Source organism: Hyla sarda, unplaced genomic scaffold (assembly GCF_029499605.1).
Source record: "Hyla sarda isolate aHylSar1 unplaced genomic scaffold, aHylSar1.hap1 scaffold_1078, whole genome shotgun sequence".
Taxonomy (NCBI): domain Eukaryota; kingdom Metazoa; phylum Chordata; class Amphibia; order Anura; family Hylidae; genus Hyla; species Hyla sarda.
Window position 1 is genome coordinate 66,923 of NW_026607698.1, and position 18,888 is coordinate 85,810.

An 18,888-nucleotide genomic window follows, 5' to 3' on the forward strand; every position below is an offset into this window, starting at 1 on the left:
GGGCCCCTGTCTTGCTGCTTAGCAATAATGGTATGGGTTTAGGTTCTGCTGTGTGTACTGGTGGTTGACTGCCCCCCAGCCCAGAGTGTGCATGGAAAATTGTCTGGCAGCCTCCCTGACAGCAAGCAGTGATAGTGCCCATGAAGGGGACCTTGTTGGGCCCGCCCCTTTCACGGTTATCGCTTCTCGGCCTTTTGGCTAAGATCAAGTGTAGTATCTGTTCTTATCAGTTTAATATCTGATACGTCCCCTATCTGGGGACCATATATTAAATGGATTTTTGAGAACGGGGGCCGATTTCGAAGCTTGCTTCCGTCGCCCTATGCATTGACCCGATATGGCAGTATCTTCGGGTACAGTGCACCACCCCCTTACAGGGTTAAAAAGAAAGATTCCTACTTTCATTGCTACCTGCTTGCTGGCTAGCCAGCTAGCCAGCCCTGTGGGCCTTGCTGCTGCTGCAGCCAAAAAACAAAAGGTGGTGCTGCTGCTGCTGCTTCTGCTGCTTCTGCTTGTGTCTGGCCGCTGTTGGAGCGTCCAGGCACAGGACTTCTGCTGCTGCTGACTAAATGGCCTCCTTAATTGGATCATTTGAGTAGCCAGCACACCTGTGCAGGTAGGGCATGACATGATAGGCAGCTGCCTTGATAGCGGGTGGGTGCTGAATGTTCCTAATTGACAAAATAAGATTAATGCTTATGAAGAAATATAAAATCTCATCCCTTCCCCAATATCGCGCCACACCCCTACCCCTTAATTCCCTGGTTGAACTTGATGGACATATGTCTTTTTTCGACCGTACTAACTATGTAACTATGTAACATAACATGGGGGGGGGGGGTCTCCTGGCTGTTCACACAGGTGTGTCATTGCTGTACATTGACCATGCATTGCTTCTGTGGTATTGCAAAGGCAAAGACAAATGCTTCCAGCCATCCATTGCACTAATGGATTGGTCATCAGCTGGCTGTCTATGTCCCGCATCAATATAGACCAAAGTACAGAGGGTTAGGCTATGCTATTGTGCACCTACCTGATGCATCAGAAGGTGCGAGGCCCTTGCTAAATTCTGTGCACAGACTTTGAGATCTATACTTTAGACTGTATCTAAACCTGCTCCAACATGGACTGACATTCTGGCCTACTTTCAGCCGATGCGACTTGTCTGTCGCTGAACAGTCGCTTTTTATGTATTCAGCACCTATGTATAATGTTGTAAAAATGCTCTAGAAGCTAAAGTCGCAGAAATGTCACACATATTTGGCCTGCAACTTTCTGTGCGACAAATTCAGACAGGAAAAATCAGTATAAATCCTTAGAAAATTATCCCCCAGTGTCTCCATCTGCTGGCGGTATTGAATAAGCATTGCTGCACTGATGGGGTATGCATTAGACGAAAAAAAAGAAGAAAAAGAAGAATAATACGCCCAGAAAAGAGGCGAAAAGGAGAAAAACGTAAAAAAACGTGAAAAAAAAGTAAGAGGAAGAGAAGGGAAAAAAAGGTGGAAATGGGTTTAAAAGTGATTTCGGCGGAGAAATATATATATATATATATATATATATATATATATATATATATATACGCGCACACACACACATATATATAAACGTATTCTCCGTTGAGATATTGCAGCCGCTGCTGTGTCCAGGCCCAGGAGCCTTAGCACTGTGCTGTGATGTCACTCAATACCACTGACATCACTAGGTGTAAACAACATCTCTCCTTTGCTGTGTATGTGACTATGGAGCTGTTTGGTGATGTCGTCTATTATGGCCTTCATAGAAGCAGCAGGAGATTGTTGCATCCATCTAAAACCCTCAGAACTACAGTGCTATGATGTCACTCACTTCCACAGGCCTTGCAGAGTGTAAACAACAACAACCCAGCTTTGTTGTGTATGTAACCATAGGGATTTGTGATGTCACCTAGAACCTTCACAGCAGCGACAGCTTTATGAGGAGCATCAGCACTGCTCTGCCTGAGCAGAACCATCACCGCCATAGGTTGTCAAATAACCCGGATTTAACCCACACAGGTAAGTCCAATGGGGTGCAGGCATGTCCTCTATGCTTACAGCTTCCCGTGGGTGTTGGTTTGATACCGTTTGGGGACAGCCAAGGAGGCATCTGCAGGCAACAAAGGTAGGTGTGTGCTTGTGTGTGTGTTTCCTATGCAGATCCTAAGCCCAGTGTCACATGCAAGTAGGAGGAGTAAGAAGGGTTCCTGGCAAATCCGGGTTATGGATTGCATTTAAAAAGGCCCCGTGGGAGTGCAATGGGCCCCTGTCTTGCTGCTTAGCAATAATGGTATGGGTTTAGGTTCTGCTGTGTGTACTGGTGGTTGACTGCCCCCCAGCCCAGAGTGTGCATGGAAAATTGTCTGGCAGCCTCCCTGACAGCAAGCAGTGATAGTGCCCATGAAGGGGACCTTGTTGGGCCCGCCCCTTTCACGGTTATCGCTTCTCGGCCTTTTGGCTAAGATCAAGTGTAGTATCTGTTCTTATCAGTTTAATATCTGATACGTCCCCTATCTGGGGACCATATATTAAATGGATTTTTGAGAACGGGGGCCGATTTCGAAGCTTGCTTCCGTCGCCCTATGCATTGACCCGATATGGCAGTATCTTCGGGTACAGTGCACCACCCCCTTACAGGGTTAAAAAGAAAGATTCCTACTTTCATTGCTACCTGCTTGCTGGCTAGCCAGCTAGCCAGCCCTGTGGGCCTTGCTGCTGCTGCAGCCAAAAAACAAAAGGTGGTGCTGCTGCTGCTGCTTCTGCTGCTTCTGCTTGTGTCTGGCCGCTGTTGGAGCGTCCAGGCACAGGACTTCTGCTGCTGCTGACTAAATGGCCTCCTTAATTGGATCATTTGAGTAGCCAGCACACCTGTGCAGGTAGGGCATGACATGATAGGCAGCTGCCTTGATAGCGGGTGGGTGCTGAATGTTCCTAATTGACAAAATAAGATTAATGCTTATGAAGAAATATAAAATCTCATCCCTTCCCCAATATCGCGCCACACCCCTACCCCTTAATTCCCTGGTTGAACTTGATGGACATATGTCTTTTTTCGACCGTACTAACTATGTAACTATGTAACATAACATGGGGGGGGGGGGGGGGGGTCTCCTGGCTGTTCACACAGGTGTGTCATTGCTGTACATTGACCATGCATTGCTTCTGTGGTATTGCAAAGGCAAAGACAAATGCTTCCAGCCATCCATTGCACTAATGGATTGGTCATCAGCTGGCTGTCTATGTCCCGCATCAATATAGACCAAAGTACAGAGGGTTAGGCTATGCTATTGTGCACCTACCTGATGCATCAGAAGGTGCGAGGCCCTTGCTAAATTCTGTGCACAGACTTTGAGATCTATGCTTTAGACTGTATCTAAACCTGCTCCAACATGGACTGACATTCTGGCCTACTTTCAGCCGATGCGACTTGTCTGTCGCTGAACAGTCGCTTTTTATGTATTCAGCACCTATGTATAATGTTGTAAAAATGCTCTAGAAGCTAAAGTCGCAGAAATGTCACACATATTTGGCCTGCAACTTTCTGTGCGACAAATTCAGACAGGAAAAATCAGTATAAATCCTTAGAAAATTATCCCCCAGTGTCTCCATCTGCTGGCGGTATTGAATAAGCATTGCTGCACTGATGGGGTATGCATTAGACGAAAAAAAAGAAGAAAAAGAAGAATAATACGCCCAGAAAAGAGGCGAAAAGGAGAAAAACGTAAAAAAACGTGAAAAAAAAGTAAGAGGAAGAGAAGGGAAAAAAAGGTGGAAATGGGTTTAAAAGTGATTTCGGCGGAGAAATATATATATATATATATATATATATATATATATATATATATACGCGCACACACACACATATATATAAACGTATTCTCCGTTGAGATATTGCAGCCGCTGCTGTGTCCAGGCCCAGGAGCCTTAGCACTGTGCTGTGATGTCACTCAATACCACTGACATCACTAGGTGTAAACAACATCTCTCCTTTGCTGTGTATGTGACTATGGAGCTGTTTGGTGATGTCGTCTATTATGGCCTTCATAGAAGCAACAGGAGATTGTTGCATCCATCTAGAACCCTCAGAACTACAGTGCTATGATGTCACTCACTTCCACAGGCCTTGCAGAGTGTAAACAACAACAACCCAGCTTTGTTGTGTATGTAACCATAGGGATTTGTGATGTCACCTAGAACCTTCACAGCAGCGACAGCTTTATGAGGAGCATCAGCACTGCTCTGCCTGAGCAGAACCATCACCGCCATAGGTTGTCAAATAACCCGGATTTAACCCACACAGGTAAGTCCAATGGGGTGCAGGCATGTCCTCTATGCTTACAGCTTCCCGTGGGTGTTGGTTTGATACCGTTTGGGGACAGCCAAGGAGGCATCTGCAGGCAACAAAGGTAGGTGTGTGCTTGTGTGTGTGTTTCCTATGCAGATCCTAAGCCCAGTGTCACATGCAAGTAGGAGGAGTAAGAAGGGTTCCTGGCAAATCCGGGTTATGGATTGCATTTAAAAAGGCCCCGTGGGAGTGCAATGGGCCCCTGTCTTGCTGCTTAGCAATAATGGTATGGGTTTAGGTTCTGCTGTGTGTACTGGTGGTTGACTGCCCCCCAGCCCAGAGTGTGCATGGAAAATTGTCTGGCAGCCTCCCTGACAGCAAGCAGTGATAGTGCCCATGAAGGGGACCTTGTTGGGCCCGCCCCTTTCACGGTTATCGCTTCTCGGCCTTTTGGCTAAGATCAAGTGTAGTATCTGTTCTTATCAGTTTAATATCTGATACGTCCCCTATCTGGGGACCATATATTAAATGGATTTTTGAGAACGGGGGCCGATTTCGAAGCTTGCTTCCGTCGCCCTATGCATTGACCCGATATGGCAGTATCTTCGGGTACAGTGCACCACCCCCTTACAGGGTTAAAAAGAAAGATTCCTACTTTCATTGCTACCTGCTTGCTGGCTAGCCAGCTAGCCAGCCCTGTGGGCCTTGCTGCTGCTGCAGCCAAAAAACAAAAGGTGGTGCTGCTGCTGCTGCTTCTACTGCTTCTGCTTGTGTCTGGCCGCTGTTGGAGCGTCCAGGCACAGGACTTCTGCTGCTGCTGACTAAATGGCCTCCTTAATTGGATCATTTGAGTAGCCAGCACACCTGTGCAGGTAGGGCATGACATGATAGGCAGCTGCCTTGATAGCGGGTGGGTGCTGAATGTTCCTAATTGACAAAATAAGATTAATGCTTATGAAGAAATATAAAATCTCATCCCTTCCCCAATATCGCGCCACACCCCTACCCCTTAATTCCCTGGTTGAACTTGATGGACATATGTCTTTTTTCGACCGTACTAAGTATGTAACTATGTAACATAACATGGGGGGGGGGGGGTCTCCTGGCTGTTCACACAGGTGTGTCATTGCTGTACATTGACCATGCATTGCTTCTGTGGTATTGCAAAGGCAAAGACAAATGCTTCCAGCCATCCATTGCACTAATGGATTGGTCATCAGCTGGCTGTCTATGTCCCGCATCAATAAAGACCAAAGTACAGAGGGTTAGGCTATGCTATTGTGCACCTACCTGATGCATCAGAAGGTGCGAGGCCCTTGCTAAATTCTGTGCACAGACTTTGAGATCTATGCTTTAGACTGTATCTAAACCTGCTCCAACATGGACTGACATTCTGGCCTACTTTCAGCCGATGCGACTTGTCTGTCGCTGAACAGTCGCTTTTTATGTATTCAGCACCTATGTATAATGTTGTAAAAATGCTCTAGAAGCTAAAGTCGCAGAAATGTCACACATATTTGGCCTGCAACTTTCTGTGCGACAAATTCAGACAGGAAAAATCAGTATAAATCCTTAGAAAATTATCCCCCAGTGTCTCCATCTGCTGGCGGTATTGAATAAGCATTGCTGCACTGATGGGGTATGCATTAGACGAAAAAAAAGAAGAAAAAGAAGAATAATACGCCCAGAAAAGAGGCGAAAAGGAGAAAAACGTAAAAAAACGTGAAAAAAAAGTAAGAGGAAGAGAAGGGAAAAAAAGGTGGAAATGGGTTTAAAAGTGATTTCGGCGGAGAAATATATATATATATATATATATATATATATATATACGCGCACACACACACATAGATATAAACGTATTCTCCGTTGAGATATTGCAGCCGCTGCTGTGTCCAGGCCCAGGAGCCTTAGCACTGTGCTGTGATGTCACTCAATACCACTGACATCACTAGGTGTAAACAACATCTCTCCTTTGCTGTGTATGTGACTATGGAGCTGTTTGGTGATGTCGTCTATTACGGCCTTCATAGAAGCAACAGGAGATTGTTGCATCCATCTAGAACCCTCAGAACTACAGTGCTATGATGTCACTCACTTCCACAGGCCTTGCAGAGTGTAAACAACAACAACCCAGCTTTGTTGTGTATGTAACCATAGGGATTTGTGATGTCACCTAGAACCTTCACAGCAGCGACAGCTTTATGAGGAGCATCAGCACTGCTCTGCCTGAGCAGAACCATCACCGCCATAGGTTGTCAAATAACCCGGATTTAACCCACACAGGTAAGTCCAATGGGGTGCAGGCATGTCCTCTATGCTTACAGCTTCCCGTGGGTGTTGGTTTGATACCGTTTGGGGACAGCCAAGGAGGCATCTGCAGGCAACAAAGGTAGGTGTGTGCTTGTGTGTGTGTTTCCTATGCAGATCCTAAGCCCAGTGTCACATGCAAGTAGGAGGAGTAAGAAGGGTTCCTGGCAAATCCGGGTTATGGATTGCATTTAAAAAGGCCCCGTGGGAGTGCAATGGGCCCCTGTCTTGCTGCTTAGCAATAATGGTATGGGTTTAGGTTCTGCTGTGTGTACTGGTGGTTGACTGCCCCCCAGCCCAGAGTGTGCATGGAAAATTGTCTGGCAGCCTCCCTGACAGCAAGCAGTGATAGTGCCCATGAAGGGGACCTTGTTGGGCCCGCCCCTTTCACGGTTATCGCTTCTCGGCCTTTTGGCTAAGATCAAGTGTAGTATCTGTTCTTATCAGTTTAATATCTGATACGTCCCCTATCTGGGGACCATATATTAAATGGATTTTTGAGAACGGGGGCCGATTTCGAAGCTTGCTTCCGTCGCCCTATGCATTGACCCGATATGGCAGTATCTTCGGGTACAGTGCACCACCCCCTTACAGGGTTAAAAAGAAAGATTCCTACTTTCATTGCTACCTGCTTGCTGGCTAGCCAGCTAGCCAGCCCTGTGGGCCTTGCTGCTGCTGCAGCCAAAAAACAAAAGGTGGTGCTGCTGCTGCTTCTGCTGCTTCTGCTTCTGCTTGTGTCTGGCCCCTGTTGGAGCGTCCAGGCACAGGACTTCTGCTGCTGCTGACTAAATGGCCTCCTTAATTGGATCATTTGAGTAGCCAGCACACCTGTGCAGGTAGGGCATGACATGATAGGCAGCTGCCTTGATAGCGGGTGGGTGCTGAATGTTCCTAATTGACAAAATAAGATTAATGCTTATGAAGAAATATAAAATCTCATCCCTTCCCCAATATCGCGCCACACCCCTACCCCTTAATTCCCTGGTTGAACTTGATGGACATATGTCTTTTTTCGACCGTACTAACTATGTAACTATGTAACATAACATGGGGGGGGGGGGGGGGTCTCCTGGCTGTTCACACAGGTGTGTCATTGCTGTACATTGACCATGCATTGCTTCTGTGGTATTGCAAAGGCAAAGACAAATGCTTCCAGCCATCCATTGCACTAATGGATTGGTCATCAGCTGGCTGTCTATGTCCCGCATCAATATAGACCAAAGTACAGAGGGTTAGGCTATGCTATTGTGCACCTACCTGATGCATCAGAAGGTGCGAGGCCCTTGCTAAATTCTGTGCACAGACTTTGAGATCTATGCTTTAGACTGTATCTAAACCTGCTCCAACATGGACTGACATTCTGGCCTACTTTCAGCCGATGCGACTTGTCTGTCGCTGAACAGTCGCTTTTTATGTATTCAGCACCTATGTATAATGTTGTAAAAATGCTCTAGAAGCTAAAGTCGCAGAAATGTCACACATATTTGGCCTGCAACTTTCTGTGCGACAAATTCAGACAGGAAAAATCAGTATAAATCCTTAGAAAATTATCCCCCAGTGTCTCCATCTGCTGGCGGTATTGAATAAGCATTGCTGCACTGATGGGGTATGCATTAGACGAAAAAAAAGAAGAAAAAGAAGAATAATACGCCCAGAAAAGAGGCGAAAAGGAGAAAAACGTAAAAAAACGTGAAAAAAAAGTAAGAGGAAGAGAAGGGAAAAAAAGGTGGAAATGGGTTTAAAAGTGATTTCGGCGGAGAAATATATATATATATATATATATATATATATATATATATATATATATATACGCGCACACACACACATAGATATAAACGTATTCTCCGTTGAGATATTGCAGCCGCTGCTGTGTCCAGGCCCAGGAGCCTTAGCACTGTGCTGTGATGTCACTCAATACCACTGACATCACTAGGTGTAAACAACATCTCTCCTTTGCTGTGTATGTGACTATGGAGCTGTTTGGTGATGTCGTCTATTACGGCCTTCATAGAAGCAACAGGAGATTGTTGCATCCATCTAGAACCCTCAGAACTACAGTGCTATGATGTCACTCACTTCCACAGGCCTTGCAGAGTGTAAACAACAACAACCCAGCTTTGTTGTGTATGTAACCATAGGGATTTGTGATGTCACCTAGAACCTTCACAGCAGCGACAGCTTTATGAGGAGCATCAGCACTGCTCTGCCTGAGCAGAACCATCACCGCCATAGGTTGTCAAATAACCCGGATTTAACCCACACAGGTAAGTCCAATGGGGTGCAGGCATGTCCTCTATGCTTACAGCTTCCCGTGGGTGTTGGTTTAATACCGTTTGGGGACAGCCAAGGAGGCATCTGCAGACAACAAAGGTAGGTGTGTGCTTGTGTGTGTGTTTCCTATGCAGATCCTAAGCCCAGTGTCACATGCAAGTAGGAGGAGTAAGAAGGGTTCCTGGCAAATCCGGGTTATGGATTGCATTTAAAAAGGCCCCGTGGGAGTGCAATGGGCCCCTGTCTTGCTGCTTAGCAATAATGGTATGGGTTTAGGTTCTGCTGTGTGTACTGGTGGTTGACTGCCCCCCAGCCCAGAGTGTGCATGGAAAATTGTCTGGCAGCCTCCTGACAGCAAGCAGTGATAGTGCCCATGAAGGGGACCTTGTTGGGCCCGCCCCTTTCACGGTTATCGCTTCTCGGCCTTTTGGCTAAGATCAAGTGTAGTATCTGTTCTTATCAGTTTAATATCTGATACGTCCCCTATCTGGGGACCATATATTAAATGGATTTTTGAGAACGGGGGCCGATTTCGAAGCTTGCTTCCGTCGCCCTATGCATTGACCCGATATGGCAGTATCTTCGGGTACAGTGCACCACCCCCTTACAGGGTTAAAAAGAAAGATTCCTACTTTCATTGCTACCTGCTTGCTGGCTAGCCAGCTAGCCAGCCCTGTGGGCCTTGCTGCTGCTGCAGCCAAAAAACAAAAGGTGGTGCTGCTGCTGCTTCTGCTGCTTCTGCTTCTGCTTGTGTCTGGCCCCTGTTGGAGCGTCCAGGCACAGGACTTCTGCTGCTGCTGACTAAATGGCCTCCTTAATTGGATCATTTGAGTAGCCAGCACACCTGTGCAGGTAGGGCATGACATGATAGGCAGCTGTCTTGATAGCGGGTGGGTGCTGAATGTTCCTAATTGACAAAATAAGATTAATGCTTATGAAGAAATATAAAATCTCATCCCTTCCCCAATATCGCGCCACACCCCTACCCCTTAATTCCCTGGTTGAACTTGATGGACATATGTCTTTTTTCGACCGTACTAAGTATGTAACTATGTAACATAACATGGGGGGGGGGGGGTCTCCTGGCTGTTCACACAGGTGTGTCATTGCTGTACATTGACCATGCATTGCTTCTGTGGTATTGCAAAGGCAAAGACAAATGCTTCCAGCCATCCATTGCACTAATGGATTGGTCATCAGCTGGCTGTCTATGTCCCGCATCAATAAAGACCAAAGTACAGAGGGTTAGGCTATGCTATTGTGCACCTACCTGATGCATCAGAAGGTGCGAGGCCCTTGCTAAATTCTGTGCACAGACTTTGAGATCTATGCTTTAGACTGTATCTAAACCTGCTCCAACATGGACTGACATTCTGGCCTACTTTCAGCCGATGCGACTTGTCTGTCGCTGAACAGTCGCTTTTTATGTATTCAGCACCTATGTATAATGTTGTAAAAATGCTCTAGAAGCTAAAGTCGCAGAAATGTCACACATATTTGGCCTGCAACTTTCTGTGCGACAAATTCAGACAGGAAAAATCAGTATAAATCCTTAGAAAATTATCCCCCAGTGTCTCCATCTGCTGGCGGTATTGAATAAGCATTGCTGCACTGATGGGGTATGCATTAGACGAAAAAAAAGAAGAAAAAGAAGAATAATACGCCCAGAAAAGAGGCGAAAAGGAGAAAAACGTAAAAAAAACGTGAAAAAAAAGTAAGAGGAAGAGAAGGGAAAAAAAGGTGGAAATGGGTTTAAAAGTGATTTCGGCGGAGAAATATATATATATATATATATATATATATATATATATATATATACGCGCACACACACACATAGATATAAACGTATTCTCCGTTGAGATATTGCAGCCGCTGCTGTGTCCAGGCCCAGGAGCCTTAGCACTGTGCTGTGATGTCACTCAATACCACTGACATCACTAGGTGTAAACAACATCTCTCCTTTGCTGTGTATGTGACTATGGAGCTGTTTGGTGATGTCGTCTATTACGGCCTTCATAGAAGCAACAGGAGATTGTTGCATCCATCTAGAACCCTCAGAACTACAGTGCTATGATGTCACTCACTTCCACAGGCCTTGCAGAGTGTAAACAACAACAACCCAGCTTTGTTGTGTATGTAACCATAGGGATTTGTGATGTCACCTAGAACCTTCACAGCAGCGACAGCTTTATGAGGAGCATCAGCACTGCTCTGCCTGAGCAGAACCATCACCGCCATAGGTTGTCAAATAACCCGGATTTAACCCACACAGGTAAGTCCAATGGGGTGCAGGCATGTCCTCTATGCTTACAGCTTCCCGTGGGTGTTGGTTTGATACCGTTTGGGGACAGCCAAGGAGGCATCTGCAGGCAACAAAGGTAGGTGTGTGCTTGTGTGTGTGTTTCCTATGCAGATCCTAAGCCCAGTGTCACATGCAAGTAGGAGGAGTAAGAAGGGTTCCTGGCAAATCCGGGTTATGGATTGCATTTAAAAAGGCCCCGTGGGAGTGCAATGGGCCCCTGTCTTGCTGCTTAGCAATAATGGTATGGGTTTAGGTTCTGCTGTGTGTACTGGTGGTTGACTGCCCCCCAGCCCAGAGTGTGCATGGAAAATTGTCTGGCAGCCTCCCTGACAGCAAGCAGTGATAGTGCCCATGAAGGGGACCTTGTTGGGCCCGCCCCTTTCACGGTTATCGCTTCTCGGCCTTTTGGCTAAGATCAAGTGTAGTATCTGTTCTTATCAGTTTAATATCTGATACGTCCCCTATCTGGGGACCATATATTAAATGGATTTTTGAGAACGGGGGCCGATTTCGAAGCTTGCTTCCGTCGCCCTATGCATTGACCCGATATGGCAGTATCTTCGGGTACAGTGCACCACCCCCTTACAGGGTTAAAAAGAAAGATTCCTACTTTCATTGCTACCTGCTTGCTGGCTAGCCAGCTAGCCAGCCCTGTGGGCCTTGCTGCTGCTGCAGCCAAAAAACAAAAGGTGGTGCTGCTGCTGCTTCTGCTGCTTCTGCTTCTGCTTGTGTCTGGCCCCTGTTGGAGCGTCCAGGCACAGGACTTCTGCTGCTGCTGACTAAATGGCCTCCTTAATTGGATCATTTGAGTAGCCAGCACACCTGTGCAGGTAGGGCATGACATGATAGGCAGCTGCCTTGATAGCGGGTGGGTGCTGAATGTTCCTAATTGACAAAATAAGATTAATGCTTATGAAGAAATATAAAATCTCATCCCTTCCCCAATATCGCGCCACACCCCTACCCCTTAATTCCCTGGTTGAACTTGATGGACATATGTCTTTTTTCGACCGTACTAAGTATGTAACTATGTAACATAACATGGGGGGGGGGGGGGTCTCCTGGCTGTTCACACAGGTGTGTCATTGCTGTACATTGACCATGCATTGCTTCTGTGGTATTGCAAAGGCAAAGACAAATGCTTCCAGCCATCCATTGCACTAATGGATTGGTCATCAGCTGGCTGTCTATGTCCCGCATCAATATAGACCAAAGTACAGAGGGTTAGGCTATGCTATTGTGCACCTACCTGATGCATCAGAAGGTGCGAGGCCCTTGCTAAATTCTGTGCACAGACTTTGAGATCTATGCTTTAGACTGTATCTAAACCTGCTCCAACATGGACTGACATTCTGGCCTACTTTCAGCCGATGCGACTTGTCTGTCGCTGAACAGTCGCTTTTTATGTATTCAGCACCTATGTATAATGTTGTAAAAATGCTCTAGAAGCTAAAGTCGCAGAAATGTCACACATATTTGGCCTGCAACTTTCTGTGCGACAAATTCAGACAGGAAAAATCAGTATAAATCCTTAGAAAATTATCCCCCAGTGTCTCCATCTGCTGGCGGTATTGAATAAGCATTGCTGCACTGATGGGGTATGCATTAGACGAAAAAAAAGAAGAAAAAGAAGAATAATACGCCCAGAAAAGAGGCGAAAAGGAGAAAAACGTAAAAAAACGTGAAAAAAAAGTAAGAGGAAGAGAAGGGAAAAAAAGGTGGAAATGGGTTTAAAAGTGATTTCGGCGGAGAAATATATATATATATATATATATATATATATATATATATATATATATACGCGCACACACACACATAGATATAAACGTATTCTCCGTTGAGATATTGCAGCCGCTGCTGTGTCCAGGCCCAGGAGCCTTAGCACTGTGCTGTGATGTCACTCAATACCACTGACATCACTAGGTGTAAACAACATCTCTCCTTTGCTGTGTATGTGACTATGGAGCTGTTTGGTGATGTCGTCTATTACGGCCTTCATAGAAGCAACAGGAGATTGTTGCATCCATCTAGAACCCTCAGAACTACAGTGCTATGATGTCACTCACTTCCACAGGCCTTGCAGAGTGTAAACAACAACAACCCAGCTTTGTTGTGTATGTAACCATAGGGATTTGTGATGTCACCTAGAACCTTCACAGCAGCGACAGCTTTATGAGGAGCATCAGCACTGCTCTGCCTGAGCAGAACCATCACCGCCATAGGTTGTCAAATAACCCGGATTTAACCCACACAGGTAAGTCCAATGGGGTGCAGGCATGTCCTCTATGCTTACAGCTTCCCGTGGGTGTTGGTTTGATACCGTTTGGGGACAGCCAAGGAGGCATCTGCAGGCAACAAAGGTAGGTGTGTGCTTGTGTGTGTGTTTCCTATGCAGATCCTAAGCCCAGTGTCACATGCAAGTAGGAGGAGTAAGAAGGGTTCCTGGCAAATCCGGGTTATGGATTGCATTTAAAAAGGACCCGTGGGAGTGCAATGGGCCCCTGTCTTGCTGCTTAGCAATAATGGTATGGGTTTAGGTTCTGCTGTGTGTACTGGTGGTTGACTGCCCCCCAGCCCAGAGTGTGCATGGAAAATTGTCTGGCAGCCTCCCTGACAGCAAGCAGTGATAGTGCCCATGAAGGGGACCTTGTTGGGCCCGCCCCTTTCACGGTTATCGCTTCTCGGCCTTTTGGCTAAGATCAAGTGTAGTATCTGTTCTTATCAGTTTAATATCTGATACGTCCCCTATCTGGGGACCATATATTAAATGGATTTTTGAGAACGGGGGCCGATTTCGAAGCTTGCTTCCGTCGCCCTATGCATTGACCCGATATGGCAGTATCTTCGGGTACAGTGCACCACCCCCTTACAGGGTTAAAAAGAAAGATTCCTACTTTCATTGCTACCTGCTTGCTGGCTAGCCAGCTAGCCAGCCCTGTGGGCCTTGCTGCTGCTGCAGCCAAAAAACAAAAGGTGGTGCTGCTGCTGCTTCTGCTGCTTCTGCTTCTGCTTGTGTCTGGCCGCTGTTGGAGCGTCCAGGCACAGGACTTCTGCTGCTGCTGACTAAATGGCCTCCTTAATTGGATCATTTGAGTAGCCAGCACACCTGTGCAGGTAGGGCATGACATGATAGGCAGCTGCCTTGATAGCGGGTGGGTGCTGAATGTTCCTAATTGACAAAATAAGATTAATGCTTATGAAGAAATATAAAATCTCATCCCTTCCCCAATATCGCGCCACACCCCTACCCCTTAATTCCCTGGTTGAACTTGATGGACATATGTCTTTTTTCGACCGTACTAAGTATGTAACTATGTAACATAACATGGGGGGGGGGGGTCTCCTGGCTGTTCACACAGGTGTGTCATTGCTGTACATTGACCATGCATTGCTTCTGTGGTATTGCAAAGGCAAAGACAAATGCTTCCAGCCATCCATTGCACTAATGGATTGGTCATCAGCTGGCTGTCTATGTCCCGCATCAATATAGACCAAAGTACAGAGGGTTAGGCTATGCTATTGTGCACCTACCTGATGCATCAGAAGGTGCGAGGCCCTTGCTAAATTCTGTGCACAGACTTTGAGATCTATGCTTTAGACTGTATCTAAACCTGCTCCAACATGGACTGACATTCTGGCCTACTTTCAGCCGATGCGACTTGTCTGTCGCTGAACAGTCGCTTTTTATGTATTCAGCACCTATGTATAATGTTGTAAAAATGCTCTAGAAGCTAAAGTCGCAGAAATGTCACACAGATTTGGCCTGCAACTTTCTGTGCGACAAATTCAGACAGGAAAAATCAGTATAAATCCTTAGAAAATTATCCCCCAGTGTCTCCATCTGCTGGCGGTATTGAATAAGCATTGCTGCACTGATGGGGTATGCATTAGACGAAAAAAAAGAAGAAAAAGAAGAATAATACGCCCAGAAAAGAGGCGAAAAGGAGAAAAACGTAAAAAAACGTGAAAAAAAAGTAAGAGGAAGAGAAGGGAAAAAAAGGTGGAAATGGGTTTAAAAGTGATTTCGGCGGAGAAATATATATATATATATATATATATATATATATATATATACGCGCACACACACACATAGATATAAACGTATTCTCCGTTGAGATATTGCAGCCGCTGCTGTGTCCAGGCCCAGGAGCCTTAGCACTGTGCTGTGATGTCACTCAATACCACTGACATCACTAGGTGTAAACAACATCTCTCCTTTGCTGTGTATGTGACTATGGAGCTGTTTGGTGATGTCGTCTATTACGGCCTTCATAGAAGCAACAGGAGATTGTTGCATCCATCTAGAACCCTCAGAACTACAGTGCTATGATGTCACTCACTTCCACAGGCCTTGCAGAGTGTAAACAACAACAACCCAGCTTTGTTGTGTATGTAACCATAGGGATTTGTGATGTCACCTAGAACCTTCACAGCAGCGACAGCTTTATGAGGAGCATCAGCACTGCTCTGCCTGAGCAGAACCATCACCGCCATAGGTTGTCAAATAACCCGGATTTAACCCACACAGGTAAGTCCAATGGGGTGCAGGCATGTCCTCTATGCTTACAGCTTCCCGTGGGTGTTGGTTTGATACCGTTTGGGGACAGCCAAGGAGGCATCTGCAGGCAACAAAGGTAGGTGTGTGCTTGTGTGTGTGTTTCCTATGCAGATCCTAAGCCCAGTGTCACATGCAAGTAGGAGGAGTAAGAAGGGTTCCTGGCAAATCCGGGTTATGGATTGCATTTAAAAAGGCCCCGTGGGAGTGCAATGGGCCCCTGTCTTGCTGCTTAGCAATAATGGTATGGGTTTAGGTTCTGCTGTGTGTACTGGTGGTTGACTGCCCCCCAGCCCAGAGTGTGCATGGAAAATTGTCTGGCAGCCTCCCTGACAGCAAGCAGTGATAGTGCCCATGAAGGGGACCTTGTTGGGCCCGCCCCTTTCACGGTTATCGCTTCTCGGCCTTTTGGCTAAGATCAAGTGTAGTATCTGTTCTTATCAGTTTAATATCTGATACGTCCCCTATCTGGGGACCATATATTAAATGGATTTTTGAGAACGGGGGCCGATTTCGAAGCTTGCTTCCGTCGCCCTATGCATTGACCCGATATGGCAGTATCTTCGGGTACAGTGCACCACCCCCTTACAGGGTTAAAAAGAAAGATTCCTACTTTCATTGCTACCTGCTTGCTGGCTAGCCAGCTAGCCAGCCCTGTGGGCCTTGCTGCTGCTGCAGCCAAAAAACAAAAGGTGGTGCTGCTGCTGCTTCTGCTGCTTCTGCTTCTGCTTGTGTCTGGCCCCTGTTGGAGCGTCCAGGCACAGGACTTCTGCTGCTGCTGACTAAATGGCCTCCTTAATTGGATCATTTGAGTAGCCAGCACACCTGTGCAGGTAGGGCATGACATGATAGGCAGCTGCCTTGATAGCGGGTGGGTGCTGAATGTTCCTAATTGACAAAATAAGATTAATGCTTATGAAGAAATATAAAATCTCATCCCTTCCCCAATATCGCGCCACACCCCTACCCCTTAATTCCCTGGTTGAACTTGATGGACATATGTCTTTTTTCGACCGTACTAAGTATGTAACTATGTAACATAACATGGGGGGGGGGGGGGGTCTCCTGGCTGTTCACACAGGTGTGTCATTGCTGTACATTGACCATGCATTGCTTCTGTGGTATTGCAAAGGCAAAGACAAATGCTTCCAGCCATCCATTGCACTAATGGATTGGTCATCAGCTGGCTGTCTATGTCCCGCATCAATATAGACCAAAGTACAGAGGGTTAGGCTATGCTATTGTGCACCTACCTGATGCATCAGAAGGTGCGAGGCCCTTGCTAAATTCTGTGCACAGACTTTGAGATCTATGCTTTAGACTGTATCTAAACCTGCTCCAACATGGACTGACATTCTGGCCTACTTTCAGCCGATGCGACTTGTCTGTCGCTGAACAGTCGCTTTTTATGTATTCAGCACCTATGTATAATGTTGTAAAAATGCTCTAGAAGCTAAAGTCGCAGAAATGTCACACATATTTGGCCTGCAACTTTCTGTGCGACAAATTCAGACAGGAAAAATCAGTATAAATCCTTAGAAAATTATCCCCCAGTGTCTCCATCTGCTGGCGGTATTGAATAAGCATTGCTGCACTGATGGGGTATGCATTAGACGAAAAAAAAGAAGAAAAAGAAGAATAATACGCCCAGAAAAGAGGCGAAAAGGAGAAAAACGTAAAAAAACGTGAAAAAAAAGTAAGAGGAAGAGAAGGGAAAAAAAGGTGGAAATGGGTTTAAAAGTGATTTCGGCGGAGAAATATATATATATATATATATATATATATATATATATATATATACGCGCACACACACACATAGATATAAACGTATTCTCCGTTGAGATATTGCAGCCGCTGCTGTGTCCAGGCCCAGGAGCCTTAGCACTGTGCTGTGATGTCACTCAATACCACTGACATCACTAGGTGTAAACAACATCTCTCCTTTGCTGTGTATGTGACTATGGAGCTGTTTGGTGATGTCGTCTATTACGGCCTTCATAGAAGCAACAGGAGATTGTTGCATCCATCTAGAACCCTCAGAACTACAGTGCTATGATGTCACTCACTTCCACAGGCCTTGCAGAGTGTAAACAACAACAACCCAGCTTTGTTGTGTATGTAACCATAGGGATTTGTGATGTCACCTAGAACCTTCACAGCAGCGACAGCTTTATGAGGAGCATCAGCACTGCTCTGCCTGAGCAGAACCATCACCGCCATAGGTTGTCAAATAACCCGGATTTAACCCACACAGGTAAGTCCAATGGGGTGCAGGCATGTCCTCTATGCTTACAGCTTCCCGTGGGTGTTGGTTTGATACCGTTTGGGGACAGCCAAGGAGGCATCTGCAGGCAACAAAGGTAGGTGTGTGCTTGTGTGTGTGTTTCCTATGCAGATCCTAAGCCCAGTGTCACATGCAAGTAGGAGGAGTAAGAAGGGTTCCTGGCAAATCCGGGTTATGGATTGCATTTAAAAAGGCCCCGTGGGAGTGCAATGGGCCCCTGTCTTGCTGCTTAGCAATAATGGTATGGGTTTAGGTTCTGCTGTGTGTACTGGTGGTTGACTGCCCCCCAGCCCAGAGTGTGCATGGAAAATTGTCTGGCAGCCTCCCTGACAGCAAGCAGTGATAGTGCCCATGAAGGGGACCTTGTTGGGCCCGCCCCTTTCACGGTTATCGCTTCTCGGCCTTTTGGCTAAGATCAAGTGTAGTATCTGTTCTTATCAGTTTAATATCTGATACGTCCCCTATCTGGGGACCATATATTAAATGGATTTTTGAGAACGGGGGCCGATTTCGAAGCTTGCTTCCGTCGCCCTATGCATTGACCCGATATGGCAGTATCTTCGGGTACAGTGCACCACCCCCTTACAGGGTTAAAAAGAAAGATTCCTACTTTCATTGCTACCTGCTTGCTGGCTAGCCAGCTAGCCAGCCCTGTGGGCCTTGCTGCTGCTGCAGCCAAAAAACAAAAGGTGGTGCTGCTGCTGCTTCTGCTGCTTCTGCTTCTGCTTGTGTCTGGCCCCTGTTGGAGCGTCCAGGCACAGGACTTCTGCTGCTGCTGACTAAATGGCCTCCTTAATTGGATCATTTGAGTAGCCAGCACACCTGTGCAGGTAGGGCATGACATGATAGGCAGCTGCCTTGATAGCG

At 46.3% G+C, this 18,888-nt stretch overlaps 9 non-coding genes across 9 annotated transcripts; all 9 read left to right on the forward strand.

Moving 5' to 3' along the window:
* Window positions 1-178: 178 nt before the first annotated feature.
* On the forward strand, window positions 179-369 carry LOC130300404 (U2 spliceosomal RNA). Its single transcript, XR_008851275.1, has one exon. It is a non-coding gene; the product is annotated as a U2 spliceosomal RNA (small nuclear RNA).
* A 2,086-nt stretch (window positions 370-2,455) lies between these two features.
* On the forward strand, window positions 2,456-2,646 carry LOC130300405 (U2 spliceosomal RNA). Its single transcript, XR_008851276.1, has one exon. It is a non-coding gene; the product is annotated as a U2 spliceosomal RNA (small nuclear RNA).
* Window positions 2,647-4,736: 2,090 nt separating this feature from the next.
* Window positions 4,737-4,927, forward strand: LOC130300406 (U2 spliceosomal RNA). Its single transcript, XR_008851277.1, has one exon. It is a non-coding gene; the product is annotated as a U2 spliceosomal RNA (small nuclear RNA).
* A 2,077-nt stretch (window positions 4,928-7,004) lies between these two features.
* Window positions 7,005-7,195, forward strand: LOC130300407 (U2 spliceosomal RNA). The gene has a single exon (XR_008851278.1). It is a non-coding gene; the product is annotated as a U2 spliceosomal RNA (small nuclear RNA).
* Window positions 7,196-9,291: 2,096 nt separating this feature from the next.
* LOC130300408 (U2 spliceosomal RNA) lies at window positions 9,292-9,482 on the forward strand. The gene has a single exon (XR_008851279.1). It is a non-coding gene; the product is annotated as a U2 spliceosomal RNA (small nuclear RNA).
* Window positions 9,483-11,571: 2,089 nt separating this feature from the next.
* Window positions 11,572-11,762, forward strand: LOC130300409 (U2 spliceosomal RNA). The gene has a single exon (XR_008851280.1). It is a non-coding gene; the product is annotated as a U2 spliceosomal RNA (small nuclear RNA).
* Window positions 11,763-13,855: 2,093 nt separating this feature from the next.
* On the forward strand, window positions 13,856-14,046 carry LOC130300410 (U2 spliceosomal RNA). Its single transcript, XR_008851281.1, has one exon. It is a non-coding gene; the product is annotated as a U2 spliceosomal RNA (small nuclear RNA).
* Window positions 14,047-16,129: 2,083 nt separating this feature from the next.
* Window positions 16,130-16,320, forward strand: LOC130300411 (U2 spliceosomal RNA). Its single transcript, XR_008851282.1, has one exon. It is a non-coding gene; the product is annotated as a U2 spliceosomal RNA (small nuclear RNA).
* Window positions 16,321-18,410: 2,090 nt separating this feature from the next.
* Window positions 18,411-18,601, forward strand: LOC130300412 (U2 spliceosomal RNA). The gene has a single exon (XR_008851283.1). It is a non-coding gene; the product is annotated as a U2 spliceosomal RNA (small nuclear RNA).
* The last annotated feature ends 287 nt before the right edge of the window (window positions 18,602-18,888 follow it).